Raw genomic sequence first — 15,848 nt, forward strand, 5'->3', positions numbered from 1 at the left:
TGTTGTGGGGCTGTTTTGCTGCAGGAGGGACTGGTCCACTTCACAGCATAGATGGCATCATGAAGAAAGAACAGTATGTAGAAATACTGAAGCAACATCTCAAGACATCAGCCAGGAAATTACAACTTGGCCACACATGGGTCTTCCAAACAGACCATGACTCTAAGCATACTGCCAAATTAGTTCACATGTGCTTTAAGGACAACAGAGTGAATGTTTTGGAGTGGCCATCACAAAGCCCTGATCTTAATCCTATAGAAAATGTGTGGGCAGAGTTGAAAAAGCTTGTGCGAGCAAGACAGCCTACAAATCTGACTCAGTTACACAAATTCGTTCAAGAGGAATGGGCCAAAATTCACGCAAACTATTGTGAGAGGCTTGTGGAAGGAGACCCAAAACTTTTGATCAAAGTAATACAGTTTAAAAGCAAAGCTAAAAATACCAAGCAAATGTGTGTAAACTTTTGCCTGTCTAGAAATGAATAAAAAATTATCACAAAAAAATTCCCTCATTATTCTGGCATTTAGCAAATGTTAATCATTTAGATAATCCTAACGGTCCTAAAATAGTAAACGTTTAGTATGATTTACCATTAGACATTTTTTAAAACATGGTTATGTTCCTTTTTTTAGGGTGTATGTAAACTTCTGCTTTCAACGGTATATGCTGTGCTGAATGATGATGGATCATTATTTTACTCATATCCTCCCCTTTCATTGTCAGAAACTCTATTTGAAACATTCAAGCAGGTATTTTACTTGCTTTTTATGTACATAAAATAATTTCATTTATTTTCTGTAACATGTAACATCTTGTGACCCCCGATTTTGTCCCATGACTGCATTTGTCAGATGGTTTCAACACATAGCATGTATAAATCAGCACATGCTTGAACAGAGCATAAATATTCCGCACATTTTATATGCCTTAACGGTTCAATAAACGCATTAAAATCGGCAGTGGGATCAAATAAGATCAGAAGTATGCTTGAGTTTTATCTGTGCATTTGTCAGGTCTCATTATGCCATCGCATGTTTAATAGCAGAATCCGAAATCAACATTTTCCATGTGTTGGAAATGGTTAAAAATGCATTTAGCAGTCAGATCAAAGTATGCTACAATGCTGTCACATGACCTCGCCGCATCTGTCAGATGATTTCATCATATTGCGTGTTTAACGGCGGAGCAGAAAATAAAATAAAAACAATCTTGCAAGGCTTAGAAATGAGTTTAAAAATGCATTAAGGTTTGACAGCCAAATCACACGAGTCAAGACAGAAATGCTAAACACTGGGGCCGACGTTACTTCCCGTTCATTTAGCACACTTGAATCTGAATGTTGAGTGCATTGCATTTTGGGATGCAGTGTTATGATGCAAATGTGGTTGACCATGCATACACAAGAGCTGCGTACTGTAGATTTTCCACAGTATTATATTTTAATTCTGGTGAAAGTCTATTTTTTTTTTTTTTTGATTGGTTGAAATGGTAATTAAAACAAAACAAAAGTAAAAACAGCTGTGTTCATTAATATTAGCCATGTTACATAAAAAAAAAATTAGAGATGATTCCTTGGATTTACTCATTTTTTACATTAGGTGGCTGTGAACGATTTATTTGGGATGAATTTAAACAAACAAATGAAGTTGAATTGTATTAAATTTCCTTTGTTTGTTTAAATTCAACAAATAAATTGTTTGCAACAGTTTTGCAGACATGCTTTTTTTCAGTGTAAGAAATTACATTTCCAATTGGCTACAGAACAAACTATTGTCCTAATAACCTAGTTGAGCCTTTAAATGCCACTTTAAGCTGACTAGACCATTTCAATGTGGTCATGTCACTGGCCCATGAATATTTCCTGCTTGTTATCAAACTATTTCATAACTGCAAGATGCATTTCGATCATAACTTAATGTTAAAACAGCTATTATGACATTATTTATCAATATGCGGCTCTTTTTGGATTCTCAGAAGCTTTAAAAATAAAACAATGTAAAACTGAAAATACATTGGGACCACTGTTTTTGTTTACATCCCTCAAAATTGTCTAGTATATTGCAAAATAATATGTACTGTCATCATGGCAAAGAAATTTTTTTTTTATTTATATAAATTAGTAAAGTAATAGTTTGGCTTAACTAGGTTAATTAGGTTAACTAGGCAGGTTAGGGTAATTAGGCAAGTTATTGTATAAAGACGGTTTGTTCTGCAGACTATCCGGAAAAATAGCTTAAAGGGGCTAATAATTTTGACATGAAAATGGTTTTGAAAATATTAAAAACTGCTTTTATTATAGCTGAAATAAAACATACTGTATTAATAAGGTATATATCACCAAAAAAAAAAAAATGTAATTTCTGTCTTAACGTAATGAAGTATTTGTGGCCGCGAAATCACATATAAGCTGACGACTGTTTGTTTACCTCAGAGAGGACGCGCATTAGAGCTGCACAATTAATCGTAAAAAGATTGCGATTTCGATTCGACCCCCTAGACGATCTTAATCTAGCATTTCTACGATTCTGTCAATCATATTTCAAGTTCAGGAGAGAAGCGAAAGTGGCTGCACAAGTCTTCACATTGTTTTACATACGTTGTTCAGCAACTTAGACACCTCGAAATGATATTGAAAGAGTCACATGCTGTATTTCTAAGATATAATTCACCTCAAAAATGCCATTTCTGTCTTCATGTAATGTATTTACGACCACAAAATTACACGTGACATGAGCTGCCCGTCAGCTGTTACCACAGAGAGGGCGGTCGCGTGCGCGCGCCTCTGAATGAAGCCTACTTTAGTAAACAGAACGAATTACAGGTAACGTTAATAATGTTGTAAATAACATTCAGTTTGTGACACAGAGAGATCGTTTGGGAGCCGCGCGGGAAGTTAACCGCTCTTAGCAGTGGAAATGAAACCGAAAGCGCACACAGTGTTCCCAGATGTAGCTGACTGATTCCAGCTCAACAAGTATTTAAAACCCGCCGAAATGCAAAAATACCCATCCAGTCTTCTGTATTCACGAAAATCACGTCATTGACAGAATTTAAGCAGAAAATGACAGATTATAAGCGTATGTCTCAAACACAATAATTCAACATCAGAATTATCATCAGCATTAATGACCAGGACAAATCTAAAGTCTGTTTAAGTCCACCATTTCAAGTCTATACAAAATTTAGCATTTTAACCAACAGTAGAGCTACACAAAGCATATTGCTGTTTTACCACATGTTTGAGAATAACAATATTAATAGCCCACTCATATTAACCTTTATTTTATATCTACAGAATCGTGAGAAAATCGTGATCTTAATTTTAGGCAAAGAAAAATAAAAAATTGCGATTCTCATTTTAGCCAGAACCGTGCAGCTCTAACGCGCATACATGCCCGTCATGTCTACTTACGTTAACAGAACCTGCATAGGCTGTGAATAACCAGCCTGATCTCATGAGGAAACGTAGGTATTTTACGTTTTGTCAGTTTAGTGGCTAATTCATACAAGTTCAGTTGTACGAAAATGTACGATTTTAAAAAGAAGGCGTGGCACCCAACCCCACCCCTAATACCAACCGTCATTGGGTGATGAGCCAATAAATAGTTATATAAATAATTAGATTGTACGAATTAATACGAATTAGCCACTAAATCAAAAAGTTACGAATTGCCGTTGGAATAACAGATAATAAAGTTGTAAATAACAACTTTAATTTGAATATATTAACTGTGAATTAACAACCAGGACATATTTAGAGCCTGTTCAAGTCCACCGTTCCATGTCTATACAAATTTTAGCATTTTAATCAACAGTAGACCTACACATAGACCTAATATTATTGTTGTTTTACCATATGTTTAAGAATAATAATAATAATAATAATAATAAAAACAGCCTTCTCAAATAAACCTTTATTTTACATTAATCGTGAGAAAATTGTGATCTTGATTAAGCAAAAAAAATCGTGATTCTCATTTTAGCTAAAATCGTGGCGCCCGATTAACATCTTATACATCTCACGCATATATATAGTATATGGGTTTGACTCTGATCCTCTGCAAATGTTGCTGAAAATGTCTAGAAAATAACCTGAGGAAGCCAGTCTGTTTAGCTTTTACTGAACAGGATTCAAAAGACACACACACACACACACACACACACACACACACACACACACACACACACACACACACTCACACTCACACACACACTCACACTCACACTCGCGCATTCATAATAAAGAATCAAATTATAGATCTTCATAGCCATTTCCTGGCCAATTTTATTCACTGGCACCTCTTTTCAAGCATCAGAAGTAATTTGGAGCCCAATACACTGCATCCCTGAAACCCTCCGCCGCTCTAATATACCCTGCTCCTCTCGGCTCCTGGTGAGATTTCAAATAAATTCTTCATTGGCCTGTCATTTTGCTTCTGAGCTGCTATCAGGACTGAGAAAGGACTCGTAGTGATCCTGCTTAAAATTGCAGGATCAGACGGAGCTGCACATTTCTCTGCTTTTCTTCTGCATGAGCTGTGAATGCTGTATGCGGACAGCAGAAGCCCAGCAGCAACGAGACGCCGACTCTGCAGACGACTGACGGACACAGACTTGGCATGTCGTTCTGCAATCTGCTTCCAGAGCCCAGTTCAACAAACCAAACAGCTTATGACTCTCATGTATGTTGTGTTCACTAGTGTAGAGATGTATATTAGTGTGCCGATGATGATTTCTGACATGAACAACAAAGCTAATAAACATGCACCATAAGTTTTTACACAAAATTGTTTACAAATTTTCCATAAATAATTGAAAAAAATGTTTGACAGACATAATTACATATGAAACTGTGTTTAAAATTGTACACACAGCAAATTCATCTGAGTTAAATTCTCGGTGTTGAAGCATTTCAGAGTAAAGTGTTGACGTGAAAGAGTTAGATTTTGATAAATGAATATAATAAGAGTTAGAATTGATTTTATTCAGTGCGAAATCAAGGAGTTATCTTTTCTACACTTGGTGGTGTCATTTCCAACATCCGGGAATTCATGCAGCCCCAGTCACTGAAGAATTTTCCAGACGCCATTTTCCATCTGAGGTTTAGAACAGCAACTGGTGAGTCAAACTACCTAAATGTTGGTATTTTACTGACTTTCTTTAAGGAAATACAGTTGTAAACATATTGTTAAGTTAATAACTTTAGAATGGAGTAACAATTTTAATCTTCTGCGGTTCATTCATGGTCGTTTGGGTATCTAGCTTAACTGCATTACTATTCACTTCTTTTCAAGAATGTTTTTATATATGCTCACGCATACATAGTGCATAAAAACATCAAATGTACATGTTCAACACATTTCTGTCACGCTTAATGCCATTTTGTGCGTTGTTACCCATCTGTAAAATAAAATCGACACTTCTCCTTTAATTCGAAGCAAACTAGCGAGGGAATCCCCGGAGCAGCCTAGCCTACTCTGCCCGGATGCTAACGGCAACACAGGACGGTTTCCATACGCTCTGGAGAGTTTCTAAAACATATCTGGTGAGTAAATGAACATATGCTTACTTGTAAAAGGCTTCCTGACTAAAACATATGATTGTTTGTTATTCGTGTACGTTAATTTAGTTATTTTAAACACCGCGGCCCTTTTAAACTGGTTCATTCGTGGCCGTCCATATACCGTTAGTCCATAGACTCGCGTGATAACGTACGCTTGAATTATATTAAGTGTTGACAACCATTAAAGTCGGAATGTTAACATTAATGTCTTTAAAGGACCGCGTTTGCACTTTCTCAGACATTTAAGGTTACAGAAGTCTCCCGGAAGTTGCGGGACTAACGTTAACGTTATCCCGCAAATGCACAGAGACTCCCAGATGCCCAAGTAGATGCCCGCAAATGAATGATAATCTCCCGGAAATCGCGCGTCTCCCGCCCGGTCATTAAACACTTTGCACACCCCTCTCCACCGCATCCCTCCCAGCTCTTCAGGTACGTCGCGCGCAAGTCACCCCCACCGCTCTTCAGGTACGTCGCGCGCAACTCATCCCATTGCTCTTCAGGTTCTCATCTCTCCCGCTACCTCCCGCAAATCAACTCTGTATCCCCCGAAAATTACTTTTCCCAACTCGGGATGTCTGACGTTAGTAAGTTAGGCTATTTCTGTAGTCAGGAATGTCTTAGTCAAGCTTTTTCTCCCGCATGATATTGTGCTTAAAACTATAGGCTAAACTTAGCATGCACTGTACACAACATTTCCTTTTTATTAAAGACAATTTAGTGCGTTGTAAACAGCCACCTGTCTGTAAAATTAATCAACTGATTCATATTTGAGCAGCCTAATGATGATACAGGTTTGATTTGTAGATTTATTATCAATAATCAACATCTGAATCAAAAGATATCTGAAAAAGTGTGAGGCATACTTTGTGATGTTCATCTCTCTTTTTTATCTGAAGGTTATGCATATGTGTGGATACTAATTTTTTGTTGTTTTTTTAACAGCCACAGTTCTCTATACAATAACACAAGACCCTGTGACGGTGGCTGATTAGAGATGGATGGTACATTTCCAGAGTTGGTGAAATGACCAAGCACACCTTCTTGGTCATATGTGGTGATAATAATGAAGGTATGTTTGATAAAGTTCTGTATTTGTTTCACATAAGCTGAGAGGGTATTAGAGCATTAGAGAATAACAAATGACATGAAGGTGATAAGTTTTGTATTGTGAGTGAACTGTTACTTAAATAATGTTTTGCTCTTTACTTTGCACTTTTCCTCTTCTGCTTATCCTAATATTTTAGATTATATTTGGACCTGAAACATCTGCTAGACTCCAGTAAAGGTGGCATCAATACTGGACCTGAAAGGGCCTAACAAGTTGAATCTGGTAAAGAAACATGCACGCACACGCACGCACACGCTTACAGAAAAGTGTTGTTTATGAAGTTTATGAATATTTTTTACACTGTGGCCAATATTTTGGGGAAGTCAGCATCACTAAATGATATAAAAGATTTTAAGCTCCTCTAAATTTTGCTCCAAGTGTTGTGTTAAATTCAGGATTCTGGACAGACAGCTGCCTGTTTTTCCAGTTCTAGTCATAGTGGTTAACCTAATTGTTTTTGGAGATCCAACAGTGATGTATGTGTTTTTTCTACTTTTCCATATCCTGTCACCTCAACCAGCTGGGAGAGTCAAGTTGTGGATCATCATGTAGATTTTCAAAAGGTGAGTTTAGATTTCTTGAATGTTTTATTTACTTTAAATGTTCTTTTAAATATACCATAGAATTTGATTGCAATTTGTTTTCAAACATTTTTCTTAGTCATGCTGGAGTCTTGAAGAGTTCTTAGAAGAGCATCACCCTATATCCGTGCATCAGGAACCACCAGACGAGCGATCAGCAGCTGCTACATCGTCATGGATAAAAAGGTCATCCTGTGGCTGGGAATCACTTCATTCACAGGACATGCTTGATGAGATTTCCTAGCTCCAGTTTGTTTTCACACAAGTTTCCAGCATTTATACCTTCATTTAAACTGCTGTGTTTGATATGGAGGACCAAGGAAACACCCGAAGTGAAAGATTTGCACACCAAGTTGTTTAAAATGTAATTTTACAAGAAAACTATGAGTTCAGAAGAAAACTATGAGTTCAGAGAAAACTATGATTGACGCTATATTGAACTTTCAAATTGCTCTGATAACACATCAAGTTTGGACCAAAGGACTGAAACAGCCTTTTTGAGCACTGGTCATACATATTTTGTTGATACTGTCTGTACTAATAAAACATTTAAAGCATATTTGACATTGTTGCATTTTAAAAACTGAATGAATTGTTGAAGTGGTGAATGTTTTCAAATAAAATGTTTTTTCTTTTGTAATTTACAGTCTATTTGACCTTTTTACCATATTTACACTCAAGAGAGTTGAATAAAATAACAATATATTGTAGTAAAAAAATTACTACCAGGCGGTGTTAAATATAGTTACATTTTTAACTCTGCCCAGAGTTAAAATTAACCCTTACTTCGGTGTCAATGTGCCAACCCTTTTGAAAGTGTTGATTTAACTCTGTTTTGAGTGGACCCCATGAGACACTTTCAAAGTGTTGAAATTAACACCCATAGAGTTGTTTTGGGTCCCCATATTTTGCTGTGCAGTTGAAGGCAGAATTATTAGCCCTCTATTTACTTTTCCCCAATTTCTGTTTAACATAGAGAAGATTTTGTTCAGCACATTTCTAATCATAATAGTTTAATAACTCATCTCTAATAACTGATTTCTTTTCTCTTTGTCATGATGACAGCACATAATATTAGACTAGATATTCTTCAAGACACTTCTATACAGCTTGAAGTGACATTTAAAGGTTTAACTGGGTTAATTAGGGTAAAATTAGGGTAATTAGGCAATCTGGAGACAATCCAAAACTAATATTAGTAACTAATAATAATGTTGACCTTAAAATGGCTTTAAAACAATTAAAACTGCTTTTATTCTAGCCAAAATAAAACAAATAAAGACTTTCTCCAGAAGACAAAATATTATAGGAAATACTGTGAAACATTCCTGAATCATTTGGGAAATATTTAAAAAAAAAAAGAATTTATGCAATGTATTTATGTACGTGTGTGTGTGCATGTGTGTGATTGCCTTTATGTCTAAGTGGGGACTTGAAACTGAACGCACACAGTTTATGAGGTATTTTTTTGTGAAAAAGTATGCTAATATTTTATTTACAGCTGAAAGAATTATATCTTTAAAATGCAGAAACTATTAGTGAATTTCACAAATAATTGAAAATTGATATAGGCAAAAACAATTTAGGCTTTTTGTAAGACAATTTAAGATATTTTACTATCGGTCAAAAGGTTGGGGGTCAGTAGGATTTTTAAATGTTTTAAAAGCAGCTTATCCTGCTCACCAAGGCTGCATTTATTTTATCAGTAATACAGAACACAATGAAAAATTGTGAAATATAATTGTACTACAAAATGATGAATTTGGGGCGAGGCAGTTGCGCAGTAGGTAGTGCTGTCGCCTCACAGCAAGAAGGTCGCTGGGTCACTGGTTCGAATCTCGGCTCAGTTGGCGTTTCTGTATGGAGTTTGCATGTTCTCCCTGCCTTCGCGTGGGTTTCCTCCGGGTGCTCCGGTTTCCCCCACAGTCCAAAGACATGCGGTACAGGTGAATTGGGTAGGATAAATTGTCCGTAATGTATGCGTGTGTGTGTGTGTGTGTATGTGAATGTGTGTGTGGATGTTTCCCAGAGATGGGTTGCAGCTGGAAGGGCATCCGCTGCGTAAACAACTTGCTGGATAAGTTGGTGGTTCATTCCGCTGTGGCGACCCCGGATTAATAAAGGGACTAAGCCGACAAGAAAATGAATGAAAATTATGAATTTGCAGCCTTATTACTCCAGTTTTCAGACTCACGTGATCCTTCAGAAATCACTCTAATATATATTATTATTATTACTATTATTATTATTATTATTATAAATGGTAATAGTAATAAAAGCAATAATGACTAGAGTAATAATTTTATTTGAAACTATTTACAATAAGAAAGCAGTTATTTCCTTTTTTTTATAAATATTTAACAATTTTAATTTTTTTTTATATTTAATAATAAATGTTGACCCCACTTAATAAAAACTGACCCCAAACTGTATGCATGTGTGTGTGTGTGTATATACATATATATATATATATATATATATATATATATATATATATATACATATATATATATATATATATATATATATATATATATACATATATATATACACACATATACACACACACAAGAAAATACTACCAAATATTTAAAATAATATATTTACAGCTAAAAAAAACTATTTTTTATATATTAAAAAACTATTAATAGTATTACTATTATACTATTAATGCAAAAATAAAAATTACAAATAAGTGAATAAATTGAAAATGGATAAATAAAAGTCATAATTACATCCGATAAAAAAAACAAATGTGTATACTGTAAAACCCAAAAAGTGCAATAAACCATTTAAGTTCAAAAACTATTCCTAATGAGTTCAGTGAACTTAATTCATTTGAGTAAACGAAGCAATTTGAGCACAGTAAAACCCAATAAGTTAAAGCAACACAAACCGTTTTAGAAAACCCATTGCTACAATTCTTTAGCAATTTTTTTTATTTTAAAATAAAAAAAACTGATCTATATGAGTACTGTGAACTGACTCAATTTAAGTAATGCGGGATTTAATTAACTCATTACCTTCAACACAGAGTTCAAAACTTTTCAAATGAGTAGAATTAACTTTCAGTGCATTTTAAGTTAACTTCACTCATTTCACTTGATAAAGTTGACGCTTGGGTTTTACAGTGCAGCATTTATTCATTTTTATTTGACTTAGTCTCTATTTCAGGGTTCGCCACAGTGGAATGAACCGCCAACTATTCCAGCATATGTTTTACACAGTGGATGCCCTTCCAGCTGCAACCCAGTACTGAGAAAAACCCATACACACTCATTCACACACTCATTCACACACTCATTCAAACACACACACACACACACACTACAACCAATTTAGTTAATCAATTCACCTACAGTGCGTGTGTTTGGACTGTAGGGGAACCGGAGCACCCGGAGGAAATCCACGTCAACAAGGCAACGTCAACAAGGCAACATGCAAACTCCACACAGAAACACCAACTGAGCCAGCCAAGGCTCGAACCAGCGACCTTCTTGCTGTGAGGCAACAGTGCTAACCAATCAGCCACCATGCCACCTAATGTGTAGCATTTTCTTGTATAAAGTATGCCAATAACTGATTTACTGCCAAAAATAACGTGTCTTAAAAATGAATAAAATCATTTTACACACAGACATTACTAGCAGATATCACAAATAATTACAAACGGTAAGTATAAAGGCTGGAATAGTGTTCTCTTTTAACAGTACTCCAGTATTTTTGGTGATTTTGCATCAAATTAAAGATGACATCTTAAAAGTAGAAAGAGTGTAAAAGGTTTTTTCATAAAACATACGTACACCAATCATTTATTTACAACTTCAAAAAAAAACATGCATGTCTTTAAATCATGCATGCATCTTAAAAACCTTTTTCGTGCAGAAACTGCAAGTAAACGTCACAAATAATTAAAAGAAACAGCAAGAAATGCTCAGAATTAAATGCTGAAGAATAAATTATACACCTGGTGCAATGTGGCGCAAGACGCGACGCAATTATTGTTTGCTAGTTTCAGCTTGGAGTATGAGTCGTTTTGACGTTTTTCGCCATGCTGTTTAAACAGCAAATGCATTTGCGCTCAATATGTGCATCCATAAGCATTCTGGTCTAAAAAGGTTGAGGCACATTGCTGACGCGTTGCTATTTTGAGAAGCTATAATAGATTTTTAGACCAAAACAAAGCCAGTCTAAAGTCCAGCGCAGAGCACGTTGGTTGTGCGCCTCGCTTACACACTGCTTAATACACACAAGATGTAGAGCGATACGCAAATATCTTTACATATGAAAAAAATATATAAATTAGGGATATATATATATATATATATATATATATATATATATATATATATATATATATATATATATGATATAATAAGGATATATATAGGATATAAATATAAAGCATTAAAATATTCCAAAACATATTATTTTCCATCCTATATATACACATTTCAACACCACTGCCTTCATGCTTCACCTGTCATACACGTTCATTTATTCGTTTGCTGGAAATTAGAACAGAATTTAGAAATAGTTTTGAAACAAATCTTTGCACTTAACAAACTAAATTAATTATGTATAGGCTAATGGATAGCTGTGTGGACAAGGTTTCCCTATCCATGAGAGCGAAAGTGAAAGTAGATAATGACAGGCCTTATCTCTCATTCTCGCGCTGCAGATGCTCTGTTTAACTGTTTTCTCTCTAGGGAAATGCTCAGTTTTTACACGTACACTTACTTTACATCATGTAAATAGCAAATGCGCCATGGCGTGACGCAACTGACTCTTAAAGGGAATGGGAGATGAGACTCTGATTGGTTTATTCTCAAAACACACCTGTAACTCATTAAGAGAATAAGCTCAACTCTTTTAGATCATGCGCCACGGCGCAAAGCGGATTTTTCCGTCCTTAAAATAGCAAAAGTGGATTCTGAGACGCCCTGCGTCAGTCAAAATAGAGCCCAAAGAATGAAATGTTCTACTAAATCACAATTTAAGGGTGCTTTCACACTAGCACTTCTGGTCCGCACCCTGTTTGTTTAATGTCAGAGTACAGTACATTTAGCTGGTGTGAACGTCTTCTGAACTCGAGTGCGCACCCGTGAATCGTACCTGAATCCGCCTGCAAGAGGTGGTCTGGGGTCTAGTTCACGTAAACTCTGGTCCGGTTGACTTTTTAAATTTTTTTAGGATTTATTTTTGGCCTTTTTGTCTTTATTAGATTGGACAGTATTGAGACAGGAAGTAAAGTGGGAGAGAGAGAAGGAGGCAAGGTCGGGAAATGTCCTTGAGGCAGGATTCGAACTCAGGACGCCGTGATGTGCTACTGCGCTAACGGAAGAGAACCGCCAACTGTACAACAAACTATTGTTTTCATAACGTTCATTCGTGTGTGTGTGTCTCGTATTGTACCTTTGTGACAAGCGGGACTGAGCCAGGGTAAACACAGTGATAATGTCTGCCTCTCTCCTCCAAAAACAGCTTCTGCAGACAGTGTGTGATGTTCTGAACATTTATAATATTTTTGCGGCAGATAAACGCGAGTCGGATGACGAATGACGGATCAGTCTTCCACTCAGCCACATACACATAGAAAACATAACAGATTGTCTAATTGTATAGAATTAAGTATACATTAATTCAGGATCTTAATGTTGTCATAGTTAAAATAGTTTTGAAGTAAAAATATAGAAAACAAACAATAATGTGTCACATTAAAATTAATTACTATAGTTAATAATTTAAAATTAATATAGTAATAAACCGATAAACTACTTTATCTTTTACTAAACTATAGCAACTGTTAGTAATATACATATATCTACAGTTGTAGTCAGAATTATAAGCCCCCCTTTGATTTTTCTTTTCGTTTTTAAATATTTCCCAAATTATGTTTAACAGAGCAAGGATATTTTCACAGTGTGTCTGATAATATTTTTTCCTCTGGAAATAGCCTTATTTATTTTATTTCGGCTAGAATAAAAGCAGTTTTTAATTTTTTAAAAGCCATTTTAAGGTCAATATTATTATCCCCTTTAAGCTATTTTTTTCACCGATAGTCTAATTACCCTACCCTGCCTAGTTACCCAAATTAACTTAAGCCTTAAAATGTCACTTTAAGCTGTATAGAAGTGTCTTGAAGAATATCTAGTCTAATATTATGTGCTGTTATCATGGCAAAGAGAAAAGAAATCAGTTATTAGAAATGAGTTATAAAAACTATTATGTTTAGAAATGTGTTGAAAAAAATTCTTCTCTCCATTAAAAAGAAATTGGGGAAAAAAATGAGGCTAATAATTCAGGGGGGCTAATAATTCTGACTTCAACTGTGTGAGTGTGTGTGTGTGTGTGTATATATATATATATATATATATATATATATATATATATATATATATATATATATATATATATATATATATATATATATATTTTTTTTTTTATTATTAACAGTTAGTTTGTTTGTATTACTATATTTGTAGCAACAATAATTACCACAAATTACTATAAATTACTATAGTATTTAATGTGGCAAATCATTAATAAAAAAGTTAGTAGAAAATTAAGCAAATAAATAGTCAATCGCTGGAGTCAAATGTTGATATAGTGTTGTTATACATTTATTAAATTTAAAAAGATTTGCATTACATATAAAGATGTATTATAGCTTATACATACTAACTTGCTATTATTTTATTATTTCCTTCATTATAATGAATCCATGATAAAAATAAAACCTGCCCAATTTAGATTGGTCAGCAAGGCCGGCAAACGAGTATCTGCTATACTGAATCTGTCAGATAAATAATGACTGATCATCTGTGATGACTGTTCAGTCTATTATATTGAATAGTGATCGGAAACAATGTTCTCCACTCGCCCTTCACGATCACTATATTTGTAAACTAGTATACACTATTGTTTATTGCGCACAATATTTTTTAACAATATATATATATAAAAAATATGTTGATGACGATGTCTGAGAAGACATTAATAACATTAGAATCCATCGTAACTATAAATGGTTTGCCTTGATCGTGTGTGCTGGATTGTGTGTGCCTGAAACGTGCGCAGCTCTGCAGCTGGATATTATTGCTTCATTCACACCTATCGCAGCACACAGGGCTCGAAATTGCGACCCTTTTGGTCACATATGCTCCCGAAATTTTATCTATGCGACCTTAAAATATATTTGGGAGCATTTCTGCGAGTGCTTAACATTGTTGTGTGCGACCAGTTTTACTGCAAAATGTTTACCACATGCGCGGCCGCGGATTCGGGAGACATTCACACAGAATGCATCTCTAAGCTCTTTGTCTGCACTTGGAACGTGAAACGCAGCGCTCGGGAATGGTTTAAAACTGTTTTTGTCATGTCAATTTGCTGCAGTAAACAAAGTCAAGTCCGTAATGCTTGCCCCACCTTCGCGCTCTTCTTATTGGCCCACCACTGCTCTAGCACTGAACGCGAATGATTGGTTAATATCAGCTGTCAATCACTCAGTCAGCGCCTTCTGGCTTGGGATGGCAGAGAGAGCTACTACCGCGAAAAACTAAAGCGCTGAAGATGAGAATGAAGATAACACTGACAGATTTAGTTTTAGAAACCATGACATCTAAAGTTATAAATAATGACACATCTTACTAGTGACCATGTGCTGAATGTTAATCCACCATCTACACTTTTCCAAGAGTAGAAGACTTCCATTGGCATCAAGTCCGCTATGAAAAGTCTGTGGGATGGAGTTTTCAGGTAACTGTTTGCCACATCTAGCACGAGAGCTTCTGTTCAATCCTTCATATAATCACCAGATGCTGTCCGCCGTGCAAGGGGCGCTCCGTGTATGATTTGGTTACTCAGTTCTGTTATAAAAATGTATTTTCTTGTGATAACGGGATTTTGTTGAGACATATTTTCCTCACGCTTGCATATATATATTCATTTTTTTGCTTGTTTGATTAGTGTTGATTTCAAATGCAATAAATATGTTTGTTTAAATCTTGTAGTAGTGGTGCTCATAATTGGTGGGTGCGACTAAATTTTGGCTGATGCGCCTACATTTTTAAAGTTAGGAGCAACAGTGCTACCAAGCTAAAAGGTTAATTTCGAGCCCTGCCACAGGATGTCTACTCGTGTCTTTGCAATGACTTAACATGTAAATCACTTGATGCTTGATGCTTTATCCACATCTGGTGTAAACGCAACATAAAAGGATCAGTTTCAGAGAGTTATAAAACATTATCTGTGTGCCATTTTGTACTCAATCTTCAGAAACACACTCTCTTCGACAATAGATACTCATTAGTCATCTTGTTAAAAGGGGCACAAATATAGGTCTCCTTTAACGGTTTCTAATATAGAATGTGTGCATGATTGCATGCTTTGCAGACATTTTAGCTACATTTAAACATTGCACAATGAAAGATTTTACAGCTCTGGATTCACACTACGGTTTTTCTGCTATCTCAGGCCAAACGCAGCAGTTCACCTCCTAAAGAAGCGTCAGCAGGTCATTTCTCAGCCAGAAGCCACTGGTGGTCCGGAGATCCAGCAGATGTGAACTCTTACTGAGCGAACGGGAAATGAA

General features: G+C 35.5%; 1 protein-coding gene and 1 long non-coding RNA gene across 4 annotated transcripts in view; one reads left to right on the forward strand and one right to left on the reverse strand.

Annotated features, from left to right (window-relative positions):
- Positions 1-15,848, reverse strand: part of pcdh8 (protocadherin 8) — an 89,942-nt gene that overhangs the window by 59,011 nt on the left and 15,083 nt on the right. The window lies entirely within an intron of this gene.
- LOC141376236 (uncharacterized) lies at positions 5,090-7,895 on the forward strand. Its single transcript, XR_012385708.1, has 6 exons — positions 5,090-5,118; positions 5,439-5,545; positions 6,509-6,635; positions 6,811-6,896; positions 7,195-7,237; positions 7,335-7,895. It is a non-coding gene; the product is annotated as an uncharacterized lncRNA (long non-coding RNA).

Source organism: Danio rerio, chromosome 9, assembly GCF_049306965.1.
Source record: "Danio rerio strain Tuebingen ecotype United States chromosome 9, GRCz12tu, whole genome shotgun sequence".
Classification (NCBI taxonomy): domain Eukaryota; kingdom Metazoa; phylum Chordata; class Actinopteri; order Cypriniformes; family Danionidae; genus Danio; species Danio rerio.